The 21,378-nt window shown below is 43.9% G+C and overlaps 1 pseudogene; it reads left to right on the top strand.

Annotated features, from left to right (window-relative positions):
* The window catches only part of LOC148045921 (uncharacterized), a 183,541-nt pseudogene that overhangs the window by 37,308 nt on the left and 124,855 nt on the right, over positions 1–21,378 (top strand).

Here is a 21,378-nt window from a genome sequence, read left to right as displayed (position 1 = left end):
AGCTGATTGGGTGGGAGCTTGGCTGTGTTCTGATTGGGTGGAAGTGTGTTCTGATTGGGTGGAGATGTGTTCTGATTGGTTGGGGGTTTGTGTTTCATGTAAGGATAGGAGAGGTTTAAAGTGGCTAATGGATCAGTGTGGGTTTTTGTCTGCTTTCTTTGTGGATGTTTGGTGGTGACATCCTGTGTGGCTCTTGTGAGCGTGGGCCTGGTGTCGTTCATCATGTTAGGGACTCATTTATCAATAAGGGCAGGCTTCCAAATGGCTGGCAGGTGGGAGGTATCGTCCCGCCTGTTCATGCTGTGTGGGCATTTTTCTATCTCGATGGCTTCTCTGATTATTCTGTTGTTAAAATGTTCAGCCTTGGCAATAGTTCTGGTCTTTTTGAAGTCAATTTTATGTCCTGTGGCTTTAAGGTGTTGGTTCCTCTTTTCTGATTGAGTTTTTGTGTTCTTCAATGCGTGCACTTATTCTTCTGTTGGTTTGTCCGATGTATGTGGTGGGGCAGGTGGTGCATGGGATTTCATATACTCCTTGATTTTCTAACTCAATTTTGTCTTTGGGGTTTCTTAGGATGGTGGATATTTTTCGGTTAGTGCAGAATGCTGTCTTGATGTTGTGTTTGTGGAGGATTTTGCTGATTCTGTCTATGTATATATGTATATATGTGTATATATGATGTATATATGTGTATATATGATGTATATATGTGTATATATGATGTATATATGTACATATGTACATATGTACATATATACATATATACATATATACATATATACATATATACATATGTACATATGTACATATGTACATATGTACATATGTACATATGTACATATGTACATATGTATGGATGGATTATGTTGGCAATTTAAGAAATTAAACTTTGCTTCCTTATTATAGTCCTTTGCATTTTCCTACAGTTCTTTCCAGAATTCAACTGTGGCCTGCTTTTCTGGTTTTTCACTTTTGGTGTCAACATTCACATTAAGACTTTGATAAAAATGCCATTGGTCTGATTAAAATTGCTGATTTTGTTTATATTGGATGATTCGTGCCTCATATCTTTCAATTTTTCTAGCTGTTGCTGTTATCTGCTGTTTTACAATCTCTACAGGTTCATTGATGTTTCTTGTATCCAATCTATATTTTCTGATTAGCTGATCTATGATTTTGCTGTTTTTAAGCTGTTGTTCATGCATGTTCTTTAAGTTGCTAGCATCTGCTCTTAATTTTTGACTTTTTGTTCTAATCGGATTTTCCACTTTGGCTTTGATGCTTTTTGCATTGTGTGACTAGGTGCTTTGATTTTAATGCCTAGTTCTTTAGTGACTATAACAGCTGCACTGTACATTAACTGATTTGTTTCCAAGATGGTCCCATCTTGATTGTTGAAAGCACTGCATTAACAATTTTCATAATAGGGGCCAAAATTTTCTTAGGCACAGTTTTTAATGATGGTAAATGTTGCCTTTCCTCATTAGACAAAAAATGCTCCATGATCTTGTCCTTAAATTTTTTGAGTTGTTTTTGAGTTAGTTCATCAGTTGGTTCAATGACATCTGGTTCTGGGGGTAGTGTTGTTATTTGAAATGTTGAAATGTTTATTCCATTTGTATGCCGCCCTATTCCCGAGAGACTCAGGGTGGCTTACAGCAGGGGGGAAGGGGAATACAAACAAAAAAACGAGCAAGTTAAAACAAAGCAACAGTCGCAACGGTTTAAGTGGGGCCAAGGAACTCGTCAGCCCCAGGCCTGCTGGAACAGCCAGGTCTTAGTGAATTTGCAGAAAGCCGTAAGGGTGGTGAGAGTCCGGATCTCCATGGGGAGCTCGTTCCAGAGGGCTGGAGCAGCCACAGAGAAGGCCCTCCCCCGAGGAGTCGACAGTCGACATTGGCTAGCAGATGGTATTCGGAGCAGGCCTAATCTGTGGGATCTAATTGGTCATAGGGAGGTGATTGGCAGGAAGCGGTCTCTCAAGTACCCAGGTCCAATACCATGTAGGGCTTTAAAAGTAACGACTAGCACCTTGAAGCGTGTCCGGAGACCAACCGGCAGCCAGTGCAGCTCACAGAGGATAGGTGTGACGTGGGTGTACCGAGGTGCACCCACAAACGCTCGTGCGGTTGCATTCTGGACAAGCTGAAGTCTCCGAATGCTCTTCAAGGGCAGCCCCATGTAGAGCGCATTACAGTAGTCCAGTCTTGAGGTCACAAGGGTGTGAGTGACTGTTCTAAGGGCCTCCCGGTTCAGGTAGGGTCGCAATTGGTGCACCAGGCAAACCTGGGCAAATGCCCCCCTGGTCACAGCCGACAAATGATGTTCTAAAGTCAGCTGTGGGTCCAGGAGGACTCCCAAATTGCGAACCCTGTCTGAGGGGCGTATAATTTCACCCCCTAGCCTGAGAGATGGAATATTGACCAGGTTTTTGGGAGGAAAACACAACAGCCACTCGGTCTTGTCTGGATTGAGTATAAGCTTGTTAACCCCCATCCAGACCCTAACAGCCTCCAGGCACTGGCACATCATGTCAACCGCTTCACTGAGTTTGCACGGGGCGGACAGATACAGCTGTGTATCATTCGCATATTGATGGTGTTTTATCCCGTGCCGTCGAATGATCTCACCCAGCAGCTTCATGTAGATATTAAATAGCAGGGGGGACAGGACCGAACGCTGAGGAACCCTGTATTTCAGGGGCCTAGGGGTCGACCTATCCACCCCAACTAACACCGACTGCGAGATGTCCGAGAGGTAGGTGGAGAACCATCGAAAAACGGTGCCTCCCACCCCCACCTCTTGCAACCGTCGCAGAAGGATACCATGTTCGATGGTATCGAAGGCCGCTGAGAGGTCAAGGAGCACTAGGATGGAGGAATGACCTCCATCCCTGGCTCTCCAGAGATCATCGGTCAGCGCGACCAAAGCGGTTTCCGTGCTGTAGCCAGGCCTGAATCCAGACTGAAAGGAATCCAGATAATCGGTTTCATCCAAAGACCGCCGGAGCTGAAAGGCCACCACTTTCTCAACAACCTTCCCAACAAAGGAGAGGTTGGAAACTGGACGATAGTTACTCAAGATGGCTGGATCCAAAGACGTCTTCTTCAGGAGGGGTCTCACCACCGCCACTTTTAGGAGGGGCGGGAAGGATCCCTCCCGGAGAGAGGTGCTAACTATCGTCTGGATCCAGCCACGTGTCACCTCCCTGCTGTTTGTGACCAGCCAGGAGGGGCACAGGTCCAGTATACAAGTGGAGGCACTCACAGCTCCCATGGCCTTGTCCACTTCTTCAGGCATGACAAGTTGAAACTCAGTCCATAAATTTCACTCAAGACCTTCCCCCGGTACCTCGGCTGGCTCTGAGCAATTGGAGTCCAAGTCCATCCGAGTCCGAGCGACTCCCTGTCATCTTCTTCTGGGAGTTCTACTACAATGTCTTTAGTTGTGTCTTGAGTATTGGTTGTTTCCGCTTGTGATGTTGTTTTTTTATTTTTGCAAATTGCCTGAATTTCCTCAAGCTGAACTTCACTAAACACTTTATTCCGTATAATAAATCGCCTTTGATCTGCTAGTCGTTGTTCACTAACATTTTAATCTGGATATTGTTGTGTCCATAATTCATACATTCACTTTAAATAGCCTCTTTTTTCTGGCTCTGAGTTGTAATAACCTGTTGACGGATGCCCTGGGACCTCAACATCCACCGTGGCCTTTGTTAACCCGCACAACGACCGATGCGGTATAGAATTTTTATTTGTTTCTTTCACCATGTTATATGGGTTGGCATTTTTTTATGGGGTCAGGTTACCAACCTGATCCCAACCCTCCTCCTTTCTCATCTGCGCTTGGGACCGGCAATGGCAGAGTTGTTGTTGTTATTGTTGTTGTTGTTGTTGTTGTTGTTGTTATTATTATTATTATTATTATTATTATTATTATTATTATTGATCAAATGGTTGACTGTCTCATCTCTTTCATTACAGAGGCAGCATTTGCTGTTGGTGGTAATATATTGAATTTTTGCCTTCATGCAATTTGTGGCTAAGGCTTATTCTTGAGCTGCCAAAATAAAGCCTTCTGTTTCTTTTTTTTATTGAAAATTTTAGAAAAAAAACTTTTACAAATGTTTACCTCCCCCCTGCTCTCCCCCCCCCCCGAGCCCCACCACCCCCAACCTCCCCCCCCGACTTCCCAGAACCAATACATGGTATAAGTCTTTAACAAAGATATTCTAAAATAAACTTAAAGAAAGTTAGTATCATCTTTCATTTGAGCTTTAACTCCTCTTTGCTAGGGTAACTCTAAACAGATTATATCATTCCTTGCTTCTTCAGTCATAAACTATCTGGAATTTCTTAGTCCCATATTTATTTTGAATATAGTCAATCCATCTTCTCCACTCCAGTTTATATCTCTCATTTGAGTGATCCTTGAAATATGCTGATATTTTAGCCATCCCTGCTAGGTTTGTTACTTTTAATGTCTATTCGTGAATAGTAGGCAAATCTTTCTTCTTCCAGTATTGCACTACCAACAGTCTTGCTGCCGTTATTAAATGCAAAATCAAGTTAGTCTCTATAACTGTAGAGTCAGTAATTATACCTAACAGGAATAACTGAGGGGTAAACTTTATCCTTTTTTTAACAACATTTTGCATAATCCACCATATTTTTATCCAAAATGCTTTAACCTTTTTACAAGTCCACCATATATGGTAATATGTAGCATCAACACCGAGCACTCTTAAAAGCCTGCATCGGAGCATATCTATTGGCATTACGGACAGCCAAGAACAACCACATTGCCGCTCTGATTGCGTCCGCTGAGTCCCGCCCTGCTGGTACAGCCTAAATGCTGGAGATGTGGTTCTCTTGACGCTACATACTTTCATATATGGTGGACATGTCGTAAGGTTAAAGCATTTTGGATAAAAATATGGTGGATCCTGCAAAATATCTTCAAAAGAAGGATAAAATTCACCCCTCAGTTGTTTTTACTAGGTATATGTACTGACTTTACAGCGGTAGAGATTAACTTGGTTCTGTACTTAATAACGGCAGCAAGACTATTGGTGGCGCAATACTGGAAGAAGAAAGACGTGCCTACAATTCAAGAATGGACTTTGAAAGTTATAAACTTAGCCGAAATGGCAAAAATTTCAGCATATCTTAAACAACATTCAAACGAGAGATATAAACGATACTGGAAAAAATGGATTGATTATACACAAAGCAAATATGGGACTAAAAAACTCCAGATAGCCTATGCTTAAGATTAGCAATAACTTAAACTGTTTAAAGTTTGGGTAACAGTAAGAAGCTGAGTTCAACGTAGAGATCTTATCAATCTTTTTTTTTTCTGCTTTGTTTTAAGACATTTTAGACTGTGTTTGCTAAAAAATTATACCGTGTACGGGCTCTGGGAAGTCGGGGGGAGGGAAGGGAGGTGGGGTTCTAGGGGGAGGGGGAGGGGGGAAATATAATATGTGTTAGATCTTAAAGCACATGATTGCACTTGTATACTGTGGCTTTTTAATGTTAGTGTAAAAATAGGAGATAATAGAGGTACACCGAAGGGAGGAGTAGAGTGAAAGAAGAAGGAGGGGTGGAGAGGGTGGGGGAGAGGATTGGAGGCAGGAGGAGAAGGAAGGGAATGTATTGAGAGAGAGGAGTGATAGAGGGGGAGGGGAAGTAGGAAGTAGAGGGGTATGTTGGAAGGAAGAATGAAAGTTGGAGGGGGGTGAAAGAGGGTGTATGGCGGGTCAAGGTGGTATTTTGGATTTGTATTGCGGGGGGTATTGTCTATAAAAGCGAGGGCTGTGTTTATTATTCAATGTTATATGCCCCAGTTATGCACAGTATACATGTGATTGTATGGAATGAAATGGAAATAAACGTATTTTCAGGATGAGTCCCGCCCTGCTGCCTTGTTTAGGGTGACCCGCTCCCTCTTAAACACGAGGGTTGCGGGGAACCCTTTACAAGGTAGAGCAGAGGAATATGTCCAGTTCCTCGCAGACAAAGTTGCTCAGCTTCGGATGGACCTGGATTCCAATTGCGCAGAGCCAGCCGAGGTACCGGGGGAAGGTCTTGAACGACACCTCTGGACTGATTTTCAACCTGTTGCTCCTGATGAAGTGGACAAGGCCATGGGAGCGGTGAGTGACTCCACATGTGTACTGGACCCGTGCCCCTCCTGGCTGGTCGCGAACAGCAGGGAGGTGACGCGGGGCTGGATCCAACCGATGGTGAATGCCTCTCTTCAGGAGGGTTTCTTTCCACTAGCATTGAAGGTAGTGGTGGTGAGACCCCTCCTGAAGAAGCCATCACTGGACCCAGCCAGTTTGAACAACTACCGTCCAGTCTCCAACCTCCCCTTTATTGGGAAGGTTGTTGAGAAAGTGGTGGCCTCGCAACTCCGGCGGTCCTTGGATGAAGCCGATTATCTAGACTCCTTTCAGTCTGGTTTCAGGCCTGGCTACAGCACGGAAACCGCTTTGGTCGCACTGACCGATGATCTCTGGAGAGCCAGGGATGGAGGTCATTCCTCCATCCTAGTGCTCCTTGACCTCTCAGCGGCCTTCGATACCATCGAACATGGTATCCTTCTGCGACGGTTGCAAGAGGTGGGGGTGGGAGGCACCGTTTTTCGATGGTTCTCCTCCTACCTCTCGGACATCTCGCAGTCGGTGTTAGTTGGGGAGGAGAGGTCGACCCCTAGGCCCCTGAAATACAGGGTTCCTCAGCGTTCGGTCCTGTCCCCCCTGCTATTTAATATCTACATGAAGCCACTGGGTGAGATCATTCGACGGCACGGGATAAAACACCATCAATATGCGGATGATACACAGCTGTATCTGTCCGCCCCGTGCAAACTCAGTGAAGCGGTTGACATGATGTGCCAGTGCCTGGAGGCTGTTAGGGTCTGGATGGGGGTTAACAAGCTTATACTCAATCCAGACAAGACCGAGTGGCTGTTGTGTTTTCCTCCCAAAAACCTGGTCAATATTCCATCACTCAGGCTGGGGGGTGAAAATCTACGCCGCTCAGACAGGGCTCGCAACTTGGGGGTCCTCCTGGATCCACAGCTGACTTTAGAACACCATTTGTTGGCTGTGACCAGGGGGGCATTTGCCCAGGTTCGCCTGGTGCACCAGTTGTGTCCCTACCTGGACCGGGAGGCACTCGCAACAGTCACTCACGCCCTCGTGACCTCAAGACTGGACTACTGCAATGCGCTCTACATGGGGCAGCCCTTGAAGAGTATTCGGAGACTTCAACTCGTCCAGAACGCAGCCGCGCGAGCGATTGTGGGTGCACCTCGGTACACCCACGTTACACCTATCCTCCGCGAGCTGCACTGGTTACCGGATACGCTTCAAGGTGCTAGTCGTAACTTATAAAGCCCTTCATGGTATTGGATCTGGGTACTTGAGAGACCGCTTGCTGCCAATTACCTCCCACAGACCCATTAGATCTCACAGGGTTGGCCTCCTCCGGGTGCCATCTACCAGCCAATGCCACCTGGCTATTACCCGGGGGAGGGCCTTCTCTGTGGCAGCTCCAGCCCACTGGAATGAACTCCCCGCAGGGATTCGAACCCTCACCTCTCTCCAGGCCTTCCGAAAATCCGTCAAAACCTGGCTTTGCCGGCAGGCCTAGGGGTGATGAGTTCCCTCCCCTCTCGACATGTATGGTTGTGCGACTGTTGTCTACTTTTATTATTTGTATTTTGTCTTTTATGTTCCCCTTTTTTCCCCCCTTGAATTGTTCGCTGCCCTGAGTCCTCCCGGAGAAGGGCGGCATACAAATAATAAAATGCAAATACAAATACAAATACAAACACAAACACATCTCCAGCATTTAGGTTGTAAGTTCGGATACATGCAAGACAGTTTTTTAGGATCTAAATGCCATCTATAAAACATCTTATAAAAGTTATCTCTCAGATTTTGGGCTTGCGTGAATTTTACATTTCTTACCCATATCTTTTCCCATGTATCCAACATTATTGGTTCTTCAAAATTTTGTTCCTACTTTATCATATAATCTTTAACTAATTCTGTTTCCGAATCCATTTCTATTAATACATTATATAGTCTCTTTATATGCATTTGACTTTGATTCCTAATTTGTTTTAGTAAATTATCCTCATTTTGCGTAAAGCCAATTTTTTGATCTTTTTTCCATCTAGCCTTTAATTGTCCATACTGAAACCATGTTTGAATTACCTTTTCCTCTTTTAGTACATTCAAGGATTTCAATTGTAATACACCTCTTTCTAGGGTGAGAAGCTGTCTGTATGTAGTTACATCCTGTTTTTGTGCTATATTTATGTTTTCTATTGCATGTCTAGGAATGGCCCACATAGGTATCTTATCATTTAGTTTGTGTTGATATTTTTTCCAGACCCGCAGTAGAGCATTCCTTAAAATATGACTTTTAAAATTCTTATCCACCTTTTTGTCATATAGCAACTAAGCATGCTAACCATATACCAAATCATGCCCTTCGATATTAAGTATTCTATCATCTGTTAAGTTAATCCAGTCACTGATTACTGATAAAACTACTGCTTCATAATATAGTTTTAAGTTTGGCAATTTCAAACCTCCTCTCTCATGTACATCTTGCATTATTTTTAGTTTTATTCTCAGCTTCTTCCCTGCCCAAACAAATTTGTTAATGCCCTTCTACCATTCTAGTAAATTTGCATCTTTTAAAAGTATTGGTATCATTTGAAAAAGAAATAAAAATTTAGGCAAAACATTCATTTTCACTGCTGTTATTCTTCCCAACAAGGATAATTGTAATTTTTCCCAATTTTTCATCTCTGTCTGTATGCTACACCATAGTGGCTCATAATTATGCTTGTATAGTTTCCCATTTGAGGTTGAGATATAGACTCCTAGATATTTAACCTTTTTAACTATTTCACATCCTGTCATTCTTTCTAGTTCTTCCCTTTGATTAGTGTTCATATTTTTAACTAGCATCTTTGTTTTCCCTAAATTTATTTTAAATCCAGAAACTTGGCCATATTGATTAATCATATTCATTAAAACCTTGCAGGATTCCTGTGGTTGGGTTAATGTTATAACCAAATCGTCCGCAAATGCACCTAATCTATATTCTTTATGCCTAATCTTGATTCCCTATAAATCATCTGATCCCCATATTTTATTCAACAATGTTTCTTCTGTTTCTTTTTTTAGTACTCCTGATCTTAACCATTATTATTATTTAAAGTAGATCAGACTAAGAAACTAAAGTTATGAATGTTGATTGTACTTTTATTATAATGTCATAACAACAGAATCTTGCAAGTCTAAATGTACCTATCCTTCCTTCCTTCCTTCCTTCCTTCCTTCCTTCCTTCCTTCCTTCCTTCCTTCCTTCCTTCCTCTTGAACAAAAATAGGAGAATCAAATCCAAGACCCTTTCTCAAATCATCTTTGTGTCATGGATACAACTTCTTTTTGTCTGACCCCTGTCTTTGTTGGGCCTCTTCTTTCTCAAGGTTATTTTTATTGCCTATTAAATTATATCTATCAGTTTTCTGTGACAAGAGGTTTAGAGGCTAAAGCATTAACTTTCCCATTTATATCTATTAACCATCTATTAAAAACTAGGTGGTAGACACGGATGGGATACTGTTAGACCAGGAGCTATATAGTCTCCTCATGTGGAAAGGCTACACATAAACATAGACTTAACTGTTTTTCATAATAGTGACAAACCACCCTTTACAAATAACTCTAAAACTGCTGATAATGTAATCTTTTCTCCATTCACTTGCCAACTGCTGTCCCTGACCTCTTTTTTCCTTTGTTCACTTCAGACTGCATGTGTATAAAATTAATGTATTTTAGACTGATTCTAAGCAGCTCAAAAATATATACTATATATAAAAAAATAACGGACACAAATGCAGTAAGATGAATAAAAAAATACTCCGAGAAGAAGAAAAATAATGGCATATCTATACAATTAACATCAAAATATAGGCAACTATTTTCAAAGGCAGACCCATGTCCACCACAGTTCAGCAGATGAGCTGTAAAGTGATAAGAGTATGAATGACTGCCTGAAAGTCCACCAGATCCAGGAAAAGGAGCAATTACATTAGATAACATTATATAAAAACCTTCTTGGCCATAGCTACCATCTGTTCTTTGAGCCTAAGGAGACTCCTAGATCATGCTCATTCCACTAATGGGGAAATGTGACTCTATCCAGGACTAATTATGGAAAATTCCCAGACTTCAAGCAACCCCAGAAAGCACCAATATAGTATTAAGTTGATTTCTCCCCATCTAGGTCCTCACAAACCTCCCTGAAACTGAGCTTCAACAACCTTGTTTGGCTAATCTAGGTTAGACCTAGATATAATTGAGTTAAAATGTAATCTCTTAGGTTATGTGGAAGTTATCTTTATCTGAAATGAATCAGACAGTCATTTATTCACTTATCATCTGAACTGGTTAAAAATCTAAAAAGTCATAAAGACAAACACATTTATATATGCACATAGAGAAAGAGTGTGTATACACACACACACATGTATATACTAATATACATATATTGTAATATACAGTACATATATGTATACAATGCTAAAAGATAATGCAAACTAATATTAAAAAGAAAAAAGATACATACAAAATGCAAAAAGAAAAAAAGAAAATCAGAAAAACAATATTTAAGGAAATGACTGGATATTTCCTGAAACAAGTGCAAACAAATTATGAGCATAATCATTTCTTCATATAATTCCCTTTTTTCTATTCGCAAGTAAAAAATTGCTGTCATTTCTGTTCGAATATTAGCAAAAGATCCATAATGATTTCCAATATTTTATGGCAATATTTGTTTATTTTATCCTTGATAAATCAAAACAATTTTATATTCCTTTAGAAGGGGATGTCCTAGCAATATTGATCTTTAATTCATCAATATATAGCATGATTTTGTGATTTTATCCTACATCCTTCAGTTTACAGATCAGTCAAATATAATATGTAGAATTTCTTTTAAGCAAATACCATTTGTGTAATTTTTTGAAAGGGGGGGAATGCAGAGAAAAAGTAAAGAGAAATGATAAGTTTTTAAAAAGTGTTTAAGAAGCTTTAACAGGAAAACTGCTTTAAAAAGCTTAAAAGGAAAACACCGAATATTATGCTCTATGAAAGTTTAAAAGGAAAACTGAAGAAAAATAAGAATGGAAAAATAGGACAGAACAACTTCTCCAAGTTCAGCAAATAGTGAATAGGATTGCACAATCAGCATGTACTGTATCTTTCAGAGTACAAGGCACTCTGAAGTATAAGATGCATCTAGCTTTTGGGGAGGAAAATAAGGGAGAAAAAAAATCTGCCTCTGCCCCAGTAATTTGTCTCCTTGCAGCAAACAACCTGCTTCAGTTTCAGTTTCAGCACAGCCTGATTAGCACAAGCAACTGATTGTCGGTTGGATCAGCCTCCTGACAATCAGCTGTTACAAGCTGCAGGGATTGCCATAGCATATTGCCGGCATGCAGAAGCCAAAAATGGGATGTGGAGACCAAAAATGGGGTGCACGGTCTCACATGCATTTCAGCAGCAGTTCATTTTAATGGAATCAAACATTTTCTCTTCTCCTAATTATCATTGTTTGTTGTGGTTATTAGTTGTCTGACCCATCCTGACCCTATGGACAACATTCTTCCAGGCCTTCCTGTTCTCTACCATCCCCCGGAGTCCATTTAAACTCTCAATCTTTCCAGCATAAGGCTCTTCTCCAGTGAAGTGGCCAAAGTATTTGAGTTTCATCTTCAGTATCTGGCCTTCTAAAGAGCAGCCAGGATGATTGTATACTCTTAAATAAATTCTGCAATTCCTACTCCACAGTTAATGATATCCAGAATGAAAGAGGCAACCTCCTAAATCAGAAGAGACTTCCTGCATTATTCAATAGGCTTCAATACAATAAGAAGAATAGTTTACTTGTTTCACTGGACAAATTCCATTTATTTCATAGTTGACTCAAGGTTAGGTTTAGCCAGAGTGCTAAGTATTGCTAACCAGCAGTTATTAACATAGAAGCAAATTCCTCATCCTCACTTTTTCTCAGATCTCTCTAACCTTATGTGCCCTTTGAATCTGAAACTTTGGGAATTGTATTATATTGTTCTCAATAATCACATTAAGCCAAGTTTCTGCAAAGCAGATAACTGCTGAGTAGAAAAATTCAGAGTTGTTCCAAGTTAGGAGAAGCAGTTCATCTATTTTATTGACTAGTGAATGTAGGTTTGTTATATGAAGCAGTGGGAGCAGAGTTCTCACCAGCATGCATGCCTCCACACTGTCTTCTCCTATGCTTTCTTTATTTTTTCTGGTTGCTGTGGCAGAGTCGCTGTTCCTCTGATCAGAATATTCACACAACCTTTCTCCACATTTGCAAAGACAGGAGGGGATGATGATCAGAATCTCATTTTTGGTGTACATAATATGCAGTGAGTCACAGAAAATTAAAACAAAGTCAAGAACACTAGAGACTATTTCATTGAGGCTGCCATCAGTGGCATCATCTTGAGAAATTTCCTTTCCTTTTGGAATCCCATTGAGAAAAGAAAACTACTGTGAACATCCCTCTATGCTAGTATTGTTTTCTGCAGGCTATGAAAATGATAGATTACACTTAATCTTGGAGAGTTCTGTGTATTTTCTTAAAGTTGTAAAACAAAACAATATATTATTAGTCAATTTTTATTTTACCTCTTATATGAGTTAATAAACAACAGAATTAGAATTCAAGATATAAAATTTGAATGTAAAATTGCTATTTTCCCAAACATTAGATAACAAACCTGCAGAATCTGCTGACTAATGTCACTAGCACATTGTTCAGTTTTAGCACTCTCAAGTGAAAAAAAAAAGGTTATTTATGAGTTTGGATGAGTTAGGGACACAAAGTCCTCAAAATACACTGAAATAAAGGGCTCTTTTTTATTTAAAATGTAGTTATTTAAGGCAGAATGAAAGAGAAACAAGGTCATCAGGCTAGAAACCAGAAGACCATAAGTTCTTGTCCTACCTTAGGTTAAGCTAGCTGACTGACTTTGAGCCAGTCACTTTCTCTCAGCCCTAGAAAGCAGGCAATAGCAAATCACTTCTGAAATCTTGTCAAGAAAATATTTCAGGGACTTGCCCAGACAGTTTCCAATAGGTAATGCTGACTTAAAGGCAACAAAACAAAATACCAATGAAGAACAGGCAGGCAAGTGATTTGCTCACAGGCTTCTTAGGAACTTTGAAAGCCATTCAGTATTACCCCCCCGGGGGGGGGCCTTTTCTGTGGCTGCTCCGGCCCTCTGGAACGATCTCCCCATGGAGATTCGGACCCTCACCACCCTTCAGGCTTTCTGCAAAGCCGCCAAGACCTGGCTGTTCCGGCAGGCCTGGGTCTGATGAGTTCCCAGCCCCACTCGAATTGCTGCGTCTGTTGGGTAGTTTTAAATTGTCTCTGTTTTCTGTTTTTTTGTTTTGTGTGTTTTGTATGGCCCCTTCCCCATATGTTTGTTCACCGCCCTGAGTCCCTCCGGGAATAGGGTGGCATACAAGTTCAATACATTGAATTGAATTGAATTGAATTTCCACTACATGATACCAGTGGTGGGTTTCAAATTATTTTACTACCGGTTTGCTAGTGTATGTGTGTGTACTAAGAAGCTAGTGTGTATGCAGGTTCGGAAGTGTCCAGGTGGATGGGCAAAGCCTCCCGCCCCTGCCACTACAGGTTCGCCCAATTCGGGATGAACCAGGAGAAATCCACCTCTGCATGATACTAAGGTAACTGCCATTTAAAATTTCTTACAGATTAAGCTCTTAGAGCATATTCTCTTTTTGCACAGAATACTTCATAGTAAACTGGGACTTCTTGAGAAAATCTAAATGGTGGCACTTAACTGGCCTATTAGTGCAACTGCAAGGTAAAGCTTAGAGAGGAGGAAAACAGAACATTGAGACATCCAGTAGCTCCAGTCATAAAATATTATATATATGAATGTTAAACAAAATAGAAGATTAAAACTGATGATGAATAATGAAATCAGTGGTAAGGACTCCACAGAATGAAATGTGTGTTATAATCCACTGTTTTCTCAGAAAAAACATTTATACAAGGACCCCATCTACTGGAATGAAGTGCATATTAAAAAGTCTATGTTTCAGAAGTCAGCATAAAAATGTAAATTTGAAACATTTTTATTTTCAATACAGTACACTAGGGAAACTTGTGTAGAACTCAACTTTTTGTTTGGTTGTTTTAATTTGAAAAAAAAATAGAACTGAATAATAAATGAAAGCCATAACTCAGACACAGTTTGAATTTAGAATGCTTGGCACCTACCTCAGTTCTGTACCACTATGACTTTCTTCTACACAAGAAGACTTTTAGAAGGCTTAAAATAGATTGTTCAATGGAAAGTTATAAATATTTTAAAATAATTTAAAATAAAGCTGTCTGAAACAATAATTTACTTATTTTATCTTTTCATGGGACTAGATCAGCATTCTAATTCAACATTAAGCCAAAATATACTTCCATGCAGATAGTGCTTTTGAATCAAGTGTTTCAAATTCTTACAATAATTAATAAGTATGAGTTTATAAATTGAGTTTTTTTAAAGGGCTTCTTTTATTTAATGGATAAACTCACCTTAGTGATGTATTACAACACTTACTTCCCCTAATTCATAATCTTTTTAGCAGGAACAGGCAGGATTGAGTTACCTATTTACTGATTTATAGTTATTTTTTCACAGTATATTTTACTGCTATCATGTGAATGTTCTGTTACTTAATTGCTTTCAGTTAGATTAATAGATTAATTAGAAGAAATTTACAAATCAAAGCAAATACTTGAAATGATGCCTACAATTTGATTTTGTATATTCAAGGTCTGATAAGGAAAGAAAACAAAATAATATTCAATGACTGGTAAAAAAAAATTAGACTATATTATTCCCTGTCCTTTTGTAATTATAATTTTAACTGTTTTTAATTAGTTTGAATTGATGGACTATGTTGTTTAACTTTTGTTTTAATTATATGTACTACCCAATGTCACATGCAAGTGAGATTCAAACAATCAATAACTTTGCCAAGGTGTCCTGTATAAGCTTATATAACACCAAAGCTTACATCGCACCAAAGATGGTAATTAGAGGATCTTTCCAATTGATATTTAACTTTCTAACCAGCTTAGAAAGTCTCAGAAAGACCAATGCCTAGAGGCACTAAAACACTCTATGTTGCTGTCTCATGTCATCTCACATACTAAGCCCAAAGTCTTAGAAAATATAGTAGGAAAATAAGTGCTTATATTTTAAGCAGCTTTTGAAACTGTTTATTTGTTTTAGCACTTATTTTCATACTATATTTTCTAAGATGTGGGGTTTAGTATGTCAGCTGACATGACAGGGCAAGGTAAGGTGTTTTAGTGCCTCTAGGCATTGGTCTTTTTGAGATCCCAGGAGGATAGCACTGGTTCCATAAAACTTCATAACTTCTTTGATGGAAGCTCTGTGTTGTAGCTTCCACATTCTTATTAACTTTGCCTTGGTATTGGAGAGGGGAGGAAGCATGACTTCCAGCTAAGAAATGGTGAACTGAAGTAGATCCTGTTAGATTGGGTAATGGATAGGCACACACAGGCTTAACAGTAACAACAGCTCTTTATTAAGTACAACAAGTGAGAACAATCCAGCGAAGGTTGAGTCTGACAGCAGCCCTTTTATAAGGAGCTGTCAGACCCTTCGACCAAAAGGATTAAACCTCTATTCCCACTGAAACAGAGGACCTTGGTGGAAACCACTGTAGTTAAAACTAATATCTAACACCCCTCCCCTCTTAGATGGAACAATCCTACTTATAACATAGTCACGCAGGTAGGCTGGCTTTTGGATAGCTCTGCCTAACCTGCGCAGTTCAGTAGGAGGGGTTTCCTTGGACAGGTCGGACGGACCTGTTTGCTCTGCAGCTTCTCTTGGTGGAAGCTACTGGAACCTTCTACAGGCCGTGGCTGGAGCTTCTAGAGTCAGTTCACTCGGAGCTTGCTGCAGGCCTGCAACATAACCAGATGAGTTTCCCGGTACCCAGGAGATTTTTGCGCATGTGCGAACTGCGGATGGCTGCTGCTTCTTCCTCGCTCCGACTAGGTAGGCGAAAAAACATCATAAAACACCACCGGACCTAGTCAGAATCGATGCGGGAAGAAGCTCCAAAGGTAGAGGGTGACCCAGGGGACACGAATGGGCGGCTGTCGGAGGGCTGCAGTTCTCCAAACGGCTCCCAGGCTCCGCGACCGCCCCCAGTAGTCCTCCGACTTCCCAGCGGCAGAGGAAATGGCGGCATGCTGACAGCGCTGTTCCCCGGTGGTTTTCAACGTTCCCAGCGTTTTTTGACCTCGCTGTGGATTTCCCAACCGGGGGAAGCCCCGAACTTGGATTTTTGGCGGGCTGTTGTGCCGGAGAGGGGGTGGCTGATTTCGGGTGGCACTGAGAGGACCTGGCGGTCGGCTTTGCTTGCCTTGCCTGCCGCCGCTGCGTTCTGCCCGAAGCCCACCCCCCATTGCTTTATCAGCTGGCAACGATTTGGATACCTCCTGGCCTCTCCCTGGCCTTTCCCAAGCATTCGGTTTTGCTTTCCACAATTGAGAGCAGCCCGAAGGAGCCCCTGGATTTCCTACCAGCCTGTCTGTGCCCGGCAGTGTTAACGAGGCCGGTGCCTTATAACTCCATTCCTTGGGTGAGAGACCAAGTAGTTCCTTTATGGATTAAATTGAACTGGGAACTGGATTGGGAATTGTCGTGTCAAGGAGGAGGTAGCTGCCTTGGACGCCATCAGAGGGGATCGTTTGGCAGGCCTTGGTGTCGCTGTTACGCCCCCCCCAGGCGCCTACCCCTCCCTTATACTACTCTAACGACTATGGAGATTATCTCCCTTTCTCTGTCATCTTTACCATCTGTCTCTCCCCTGGTGCTCCTTCGCCTGACACCTGGCAACCCCCTATTGCGGTACTTTATCATCTGGCCTCCTTCAACCGCGGCCTCTGGACTTTTTGGCCTACTGACACAGCCCCACCTGACATTGATTGTTACTACCATCACTACCCGGCATTGCCTTTGGGGCTTTATTTGGGTCAGCACTTATGAAAGAAGGCCTCTGACTGTTTCCAACTGTCCCGGACCTCTTAGGCCTCCAAGAGGAGGATACGGCTCACTCCCCTGTACACCCTGCCCGGACCATAGCTGGACTTCAGCCACCCTGAATGTTAAGAGCCATTTGGCCTTGCCTGATTTCGCACTTTAATTTTTGCGCAATTTTTCTTTCTATCTTTTTCTCTCTTCTTGTCTTCTTTCTTCCTTTTGTATGGGATATGTATGGGATATGCGTGTGATTGTGTGAATGTACCCACTTTTATTGCCCTATTTTGCTGTATTTTTATGTGTTTTTAACTATTACGTGGGGACTGTCTGAGTGAGCGAATGAATGTGTTTGATTCGGAGGGCCTGCCGGGGAATGCGGGAGCTATAGGTGTGGTTGAGGGGACCACGGACACGGGAGTGGGCCGGAGCATTATGGTCGTAACGGGGAGGGGCAGATATGGCGGGGACTTTAGGGCTGGCCATTACCGGGGAAGGAGGGCTCGCTACGTCACAGAGATCCCTCCTTCCAGCCCTATGAGTCCCACTCCGAGGCCAGATGGCGCGAGTAATCAGGACCCTGGTCTCAGGCTGCTGTCGCTAAATGCCAGGTCTGTAGTTCACAAGGCTCCTCTCGTCCGGGACCTAATTTTAGACGAGAGGGCAGACCTGGCATGTATTACTGAAACCTGGCTGGGCCCGGAGAGAGGAGTCCCCCTCACAGAGATGTGCCCAGAGGGCTTTCAGGTGCTTCATCAGCCGTGACCCCAATGAAGGGGTGGGGGTGTGGCTATTGTTATCCGAGAGTTCCTAGTACCTCGTAGGATCCCTGCTCCGGAGCTTGTCGGGTGTGAGTCCTTGCTGGTGAAGTTGGACCTCAAGGGTCAAGTGGGTTTGCTGTTAACGTACCTGCCTCCCAACAGCGTTGCGGCAGCCCTCCCCTCGCTCCTCGAGTCGGTAGCCGAGCTGGCAATTGAGTTTCCCAGGCTTATGGTTCTGGGGGATTTCAACTTGCCTTCGCTCGGTGAACACTCTGATGGGGCGCAGGAGTTCATGGCTTCCATGAGAGCCATGGGCTTGACCCAGGTAATTCGGGGCCCAACCCACTCTGCGGGTCACATGCTCGACCTTGTATTCCTCTCGGAGCAGTGGACTTGTGATCTTGGTCTGAGGGGTAACGAAATCATACCCCTGTCGTGGTCAGACCACTGCCTACTGAGGCTTGACTTCCGGAGACCAAACCCCCACTGTAGGGAGGAGGAACCGACCAGGTGGTTCCGCCCCAAGCGACTGATGGACCCTGTGAGGTTCCAGACGGAGCTTGGAGTTATTCCTGATACTCTCGCCCACAGTCCGGTGGAGACTCTGGTTGCTGCCTGGCGCTCGGCAGCATCGGAGTCCCTTGACCGGATTGCGCCACTACGGCCACTCCGAGGTGGCGGATCCCGGAGGCCCCCTTGGTTCACCGAGGAGCTCCGGGAGAGGAAGCGCCGGAGGAGACGCTTAGAGCACCTATGGAGGTCCGATAAATCCGATTCGAACCGAGCACTCTTAACAACCTGCACCAAGGAATACATCAGGGCATTTAGGGCAGCAAAAAGATCTTATATTGCCACCTTGGTTGCATCCACTGAGTCCCGTCCAGCCGCCCTGTTTAGGATAACCCGTTCCCTCCTAAATAGGAGGGATACAGGGGACCCCTTGCAGGGTAGGGCTGAAGACTATGTCCAGTTCTTAGCAGACAAAGTTGCTCGGTTTCGGTTGGATTTGGACTCCAATTTTGCAGATCCAGCCGAGGCACAGGTGGATAATTTGGCAGACCATCGCTGGGTTGAGTTTCAGGATGTTGCCCCAGGGGACGTGGACAAGGCCATGAGAGCTGTGAGTGCCTCCACTTGTGTACTGGACCCGTGTCCCTCCTGGCTGGTTGCCAACAGCGGAGAGGTGACACGGGGCTGGATCCAGGCAGTTATTACCACCTCCCTTCGGGAGGGGCACTTCCCCGCTGCACTTAAAGTGGCGGTGGTGAGACCCCCTCCTGAAGAAACCATCTCTGGATCCAGCCGTCCTTAACAACTACCGTCCAGTCTCCAACCTCCCCTTTGTTGGGAAGGTTGTTGAGAAGGTGGTGGCCTCCCAGCTTCAGCGGTCCTTGGAGGAAGCCAGTTACCTAGACCCATTCCAGTCCGGCTTCAGGCCTGGTTACAGCACAGAAACCGCTTTGGTCGCATTGACCGATGATCTCTGGAGAGCCAGGGATGGAGGCCATGCCTCCATCTTGGTTCTCCTTGACCTCTCGGTGGCTTTCGATACCATCGACCATGGTATCCTTCTGCGACGACTGCGGGAGGCGGGAGTGGGAGGCACTGTCCTGAAGTGGTTCTCCTCCTACCTCTCGGACAGGTCGCAGTCGGTGTTGGTTGGGGGGCAGAGATCGACCCCTAGGCCCCTAACATATGGGGTGCCGCAGGGGTCGGTCCTGTCCCCCCTACTATTTAACATCTACATGAAACCGCTGGGCGAGATCATTCGGAGGCATGGGATAAGATACCACCAATACGCGGACGATATGCAGTTGTATCTGTCTGCCCAATGCCAACTCAATGAAGCGGTGGACGTGATGAACCGGGGTCTCGAAGCTGTTAGGGACTGGATGAGGGCTAACAAGCTTGTACTCAACCCGGAAAAGACCGAGTGGCTGTTGTGTTTTCCTCCCAATAAATTGGCCAGTGTTCCATCACTCAGGCTGGGGGGATCAAATATTACACCCCTCAGACAGGGTTCGCAACTTGGGAGTCCTTCTGGATCCACAGCTGACCTTTGACTACCATCTGTCGGCTGTGACCAGGGGGGCGTTTGCCCAGGTTCGCCTGGTGCGCCAGTTGCGACCCTACCTGAACCGGGAGGCTCTCACAACGTCACTCGTGCCCTTGTGACCTCTAGGCTGGAATACTGTAATGTGCTCTACATGGGGCTGCCCTTGAAGAGCATCCGGCGACTTCAGCTAGTCCAGAATGCGGCCGCGTGAGTGATTGTGGGTGCACCTCGGTTCGCCCACATAACACCTATCCTCCGCGAGCTGCGCTGGCTACCTGTTGATCTCCGGGTGCGCTTCAAGGTGCTACTTACCACCCACAAAGCCCTTCATGGTAGTGGATCTGGGTACTTGAGAGACCGCCTCCTGCCAATTACCTCCTCCCGACCCATCAGATCGCATAGATTGGGCCTCCTCCGAGTTCCATCTGCCAGTCAGTGTCGACTGGCAACTACGCGGAGGAGAGCCTTTTCAGTAGCAGCTCTGACTCTTTGGAACGATCTCCCCATGGAGATTCGTACCCTCACCACCCTCCAGACCTTCCGCACAGCCCTTAAGACATGGCTATCCCGTCAGGCCTGGGGTTAAAGATTATAATCCATCCCCACCCGAATGATGAATGTTGCTTTATTCTTTTAATTATGTATTGTCCTATATGTCATTGTATGTATCCCCCTCCTACATAAGTTGTAAGCTGCCCTGAGTCCCCTCAGGGAAAAGGGCGGCCTATAAATAAACTTATACAATACAATACAATACAATACCCTCGGGCTTGAGCTGGCTTTGGAAGGAGTGAGTGTTTGCTCTGTTTGGGTAGGGCTTTGGCTAACTCGTGCAGGAGTTACCTCTGGTTGTCTAAGAGTAGAGTTGGAGAGGCGGCCATGTAGTTGGTCAATATACCTTCTCCAATTCCTACCATCCTCGAGCTCTAAGAGGTAAGAGCGAGGGCCGGTGATGCCTTTCACTGTGGCAGGAATGCAATGCGCAGTTTGGGTGGAACAATGACCCAGCCCCCCCACAGTAAACAGCCATTTACAATCAATAACACATCACGTTTGGCAAAATACATTTTGAAATCAACCCCCACAGGCCCCTCCACACCCAGTTCAAAATTTGCTTGATGGTGGAGTCCTTTGCAGAGTGACTGGCAACGTCACTGGACGAGACAGGCACAGTCTCAAGGCAGTCAATGAGGAGGACTGGCGGCTAAGGGGTAGGGTCAGCGAGAAGTTCAGGCAGTGGGCAGCGGGTCAATACATCAGCATGCCCCAAAGTGGAGCCTGGTCGGTGGATGAGGGAGTAGGAGTAGGCAGCTAGGAAGATTGTCCACCTGGTCATCCGTGGTGATAGTGACACTGGGGTAGATCGGTCCCCAG

This window comes from Thamnophis sirtalis, unplaced genomic scaffold, assembly GCF_051295495.1.
Source record: "Thamnophis sirtalis isolate CommonGarterSnake01/CBP01778 unplaced genomic scaffold, rThaSir2_p1.2 scaffold_4, whole genome shotgun sequence".
NCBI classification, from domain to species: domain Eukaryota; kingdom Metazoa; phylum Chordata; class Lepidosauria; order Squamata; family Natricidae; genus Thamnophis; species Thamnophis sirtalis.
This window is presented reverse-complemented; position numbering and strand designations above follow the sequence as displayed.